At 34.2% G+C, this 5004-nt stretch overlaps 1 long non-coding RNA gene across 3 annotated transcripts; it reads right to left on the bottom strand.

Annotated features, from left to right (window-relative positions):
- Positions 1-3343: 3343 nt before the first annotated feature.
- Positions 3344-4402, bottom strand: LOC134215409 (uncharacterized). Of its 3 annotated transcripts, XR_009980148.1 has the most exons (4): positions 4230-4402; positions 3918-4144; positions 3666-3778; positions 3344-3590 (listed from the first exon to the last, which is right to left on the bottom strand). It is a non-coding gene; the product is annotated as an uncharacterized LOC134215409 (long non-coding RNA). The 3 variants fall into 3 exon arrangements; XR_009980147.1 differs by having other exon boundaries at positions 3918-4402; XR_009980146.1 differs by lacking the exon at positions 3918-4144.
- Positions 4403-5004: the final 602 nt, after the last annotated feature.

Here is a 5004-nt window from a genome sequence, read left to right as displayed (position 1 = left end):
CGAAAACATTATCACACAATACTGAATGCACTGTGAGTGGACAAGTGGCAACCAGAGGGTGGTAGTGTGCAAATGTCAAACACAAGCGAATCCGATGGAAGCGCTGATTGATCTCCTTGTCTTGTCTTGTCTTAGCACATACACAGCCAGTATTGAAAAGCATCCTGGAAATGTCGGTTGTGTTCCCGAGCATTTTCTTGTCTGCATTAATATTTGCAGCATATCATAAATATGACACAAGTATTAAAACGGCCAGGCCCACCGTGCAGGCTTGAATTTGGGAGACAATCCATAACTCCCCGGCAATCAGATTATTTAGAAATAAATAACATGATCAACGAAGAGTTTTGAATCTACGAAAGGAAGAAACGGGGACAGCCGTACCAACCGTTTCACATTCAGGGGAAAATATGATTGACGAATCGTTGGGAGTGACTTTGCTAAGAAGATTAATGTACACTCCTTGGGTCCTCGACGTCTTGGGATGGGACACAGTTTTTAGTCTAGTGCCCTGGCTTATACATTGATGGGCAAAAGTAATCGCATAAATTAAGATAGATTACTATGAAAACATGACGAACACTTATGTACATCAGTGTACATATAGGCCTAGGCTTAAGCGCCATTACTCGCTCTCTGGAACGAGAAAAAGAAACAAAAGCGATGAAAATCAAGCAAAAACTCATTGACGATAAAATTATACCATATTTTTACTTACACTCCATATTTTCCGTCCTTGGAATCGTTTTTTTTAATTACTCCCGTCAAAACACAATTTATTGAAATTGCTTATCACAAATTTTCGTGAAAAAAGATTGAGGAGTAAAAATTAAGAAACAAAAAAAATATCATCAAGAAAGCCGATTTTCGTTCATTCTAGGTTCCGTTCTCCCAGGTTCATTCTAAAGAAAAGAGGAGTTAGTCAAAGATGTTTCTCACCACAAACAGAAATTATAATACCTATTTAAATTCATCAGAAAACAATGCAAACAAATCCTATCCTTAGTATGCGTTTGGAAAAGAAAGATGATTAAACGACAGCAAGGTCTATGATACGTTTAATATAATATCGAAAACAAAAGTGTGCACAAAAATATCCTCGCCACAACAAAAAGGTGACAGAGAACCAACACTGTTGTTTACACTTCAGAACTAAATCCACATGTCGAACACGTCGGGGTAGGGCTTGAGTGCTCCGCCTTCTCCCCCTGTGCAGGATACTGCTAAAATATCTAAATTTATATAAAAAATTACACTACTTGAAACAAAAAGCTTTCAAATTGTGTTACAATTTTATCGCAAAAATAACATACTGTGTGTACTGTGCAATAAGAAAATTTTACAGGTCGTTACAGGTCTCTAGATTGTGAATAACAATCATTTTTTTTTGTTTGGACAAGATTGTTTTTCGAGAGCATGAAACTAAACCAATTGCAAATTAGGCAATCTTTTCAAATTATATCAGCATATGGTGAATCTATATGGCTGGAAAAATCTATTTTTATTGCCTACTTTTGAATAATTCGATGTTGGACATCTTTTAAATCATAGTACGATGGAATCTTGTTACACCATTTGAAAGATAATGGCGGCTAAGAACAAAATTTTATCATTGAAAATTCGGGAGAATTCTCTGTTGAAGTTCAGACCAACTTTATCTGCACATTCAGCAGAATTTTCGTGAAAATAAAGAAGAATTATCTATGCAAATTTAAAAGAATGTTTCAATGCAATACCTAATAATGTTACTCCTGATAAAATCCAAATCTAAATTATTTGTGATTGTAATTTCAGTAAAATGCAACAATATGTGTTCTATAGTAAAAGCATTTGATTCCTATGTCCAATGAACGACAATCCCGCAAGTGGAGCTTGGAGTCACCGCGTCTATAATAATAAAGTTTATAGTTTAACCATTTTGTAAATCAAGAAACATGAGAGGTCCCGACCGTTTTTCTCATTGTATTTATAATTATAGACGCGGTGGCTGTTTTTATTTATTTCTTATATATGAAACCAAGAACAATCTCGCAGCGTAGCCTCAATAGAAGAAAAGCGTATGTTATATCAATGTTATTTAGTCAAAAATGGTACCATAAATGAGTGCCAAAACTGTCAAATTCCTACTTCTGTGTTAGCAAGCAGAATTGTTAGTATTTTACTCAATACTTATTTTGAATCTGGAAATCCAACTCATGCCAAAACATCAAATAGGCAAGTCTCCCATGCAACACCGTTGACTGGGCGAAATTTATTGAAAAGTAGGAATACAAACAAGCGAGTTTATGCATACATTTCTTAAATACACAATATCATCGATAAAAAAAGGTTTTAATAGTACATATATTGGAAACCGCTCACCGAGTTTTGTCTCCGTTGCATGGAAAGTCAACTTGAAACCCACTTGATACGTCGATAGCATCCAATGCAGGCATCATACCATCAGCCGAAACAGTGCTTTGCTCAATCAAAAATTATTACTGCACACTATACCTTAAGTTGGATTCTTAAACACCACTAGAACATATTTTCAAATTAAACTTTATCAGAAATATATTTTTCAGAAATATTCAATTTGACAGAGAAGAACAACACTTTCAATCGCTAACACAGCTCACTGCGATCCATGGAAGCGCTGATTGATCTCCTACACAAAAATTAAATCCACCTTTAAAAAGGTGAACGATGGAAAAGATGTTGAGTGAGACGTCTGTTTCTTTGTATTTATAGTGTTGTTAATATGCTACGTATCAACCGATTTGGGGACCACTGTCCAATGTGACAACCGATAGAACTATTGAGTTCTGCTATATGCCTTAGTAGCTATAGCTTACGTTTAGTTTCTTCGTTTAATACACCAGTTTCGTTCCACGCCATGTCTCTATCAGGGTTCAAGTCCCTATTCAGAGCGTGTACTAATAATAGTTGGTATAAGGATTCAGAAACAAAGTAGAATGGATCTGCTTACCAGATAAACAGTTTCACCTATCTACTGTTCTAGATCGAGCTGAACTTGCCTACCCGGATAAACAATATCATTAATATATCATAAATTTTATTGTTACAACACCATTTAAAACATAATTTTTACCATTGAATATAATGGAATTTTGACAATAAAATCACATGAGAAATAATGGTTTTCCACGATAAAATGAATGGTAAATGGGACTTTTACAATTAAAAAGGGGGGTTGTTATGTATCTTTACAATAAAAAAATCGAAAATTTTCCATACAAAATTCGGAGCAAAACAATTGATTTTACGGTTCTTCAATGGATGATTTCGAGCGACAAAACAATAGAAAATATTGTGTTTGAAATGTTTTCAATTACTGTTTCTATTGTTTTACAATAGAAATACAACAGGATTTAGAATACATTATACTCCAATATTACAATAAAAATACAATACAATTAATTGTTTTACAAATTATTTTATTTTCCTCCGGTTGTTTAGCATATCTTTAGACGAATCCAGCGCACTACTTCCAAAGTTAAGTGGGTTGCCTGTATCTGGAGAAAAATCCAACATCGGTTTAAAAAGCGTACTAACTTTGTTCCGAATAGACAATACATATAAATATAAACCTGTGAAAAATGTAAATTATAAAAGAATGTCAGTTTTATTAGAAAAAATACGTCGAGAAGAAAAGAAAAAATTACCTGCATCAGTTCTTATTACATCCCGTTGGTGAGATTGGCCAATGGTAGCCACTGAACGATCTTCAATCAGTGACCAGCAAGTAGCAGTATTTTATTTATCATAAGCTTCGTTTCTGTAAAGGAACAAGGATACATGTTACCAGGCATGTTATCAGGTATTATGATGATAAAATTTTTATTTATTTTTTGTTCGGGATGAACCACTGCGTTCATTATGTACATTGAACTTTTGTAGTATAAGATTACGATTACCGGTGGTGAGTATAAACCGTTTGTCAGCGCAGTATCATTACTTGACACTTTACCGATCGCTACTAAACGCGCTGCTAAAACAGTAGCGCAGCTGACAGGTGACCAAATTGACCAAATAACAGCGCTACTATTTGATGAACTATCAAACGTCGAACGTCACCGATACGGAATGCAGCCACCGAAATGATAACCGAAAATAGTGACCGATGCGAAAAAGAGTGACTAATCTAAAATGACAGTACAGTGAGAGTGATCAAAATACTCGCGCCCAGTAATGATGCTCTAACGCGCTTCAACACTTTAGATACTCACCACGGTACAGAAGCCATAGTGATCTACCGCTTTCCCAGCAGCAGAAACTGCAATGAAAAAAACACTTTCTGCACCATGCAGTTTCATTATTTTCATCTCTTCACTAATTATAAACAAAACTGTACACGCTCAAATGAATCCAGCCATTCTCCGAGTAAAATTATAAGCAAAAGTTTTTGTTCCCTTTCATTTTTTTGAAATCAAATTTTTATTGCGAAACATTTCTAGACCTGCAACAAGACCTGCAATATGAAAATATATACTTGAGAACCGGTATAACATTTTTATTTATTTAACAAACAAAGCTATTGTAATTTTATTGTTTTCAACTGTTATTTCATCAATATAATAAATCTATGAAATATTCCAAAATTATATTAATTTAATAACATTAGACGGATTTCCAGATCATCCAAACCGAATACTTTTAAAAATTGTTTAGTTTTTGGATGAGCAATACTAAACATAAGCGAACAATAAAACTATAATAAAATATATCGGAAACATTTAAATATATTGTTATTTTAATGTACTTACAATAAAGATCTTTTACAACCGTGAACATTTTACAGTAAGCATACAATAGTTTGTATTGTTTGCCACACAATCTATTGTATTTCAATGGGTTACGTCATACAAGTTACTGTAAATTTTTATTCGGGTAGCTATGATGGACCGTTTTGCAGACCTGTTGGAGCGAATTCACTGGTAGCATATATCAAACGCTATTCCAAGCTTAAGGTGGTTATACAACAAAGCCACAAATCGGCCATCT

Source organism: Armigeres subalbatus, chromosome 2 (genome assembly GCF_024139115.2).
Source record: "Armigeres subalbatus isolate Guangzhou_Male chromosome 2, GZ_Asu_2, whole genome shotgun sequence".
Lineage (NCBI taxonomy): Eukaryota > Metazoa > Arthropoda > Insecta > Diptera > Culicidae > Armigeres > Armigeres subalbatus.
The sequence above is the reverse complement of the archived record's forward strand: the minus strand, read 5'-3'. Positions and strand labels throughout refer to the sequence as shown.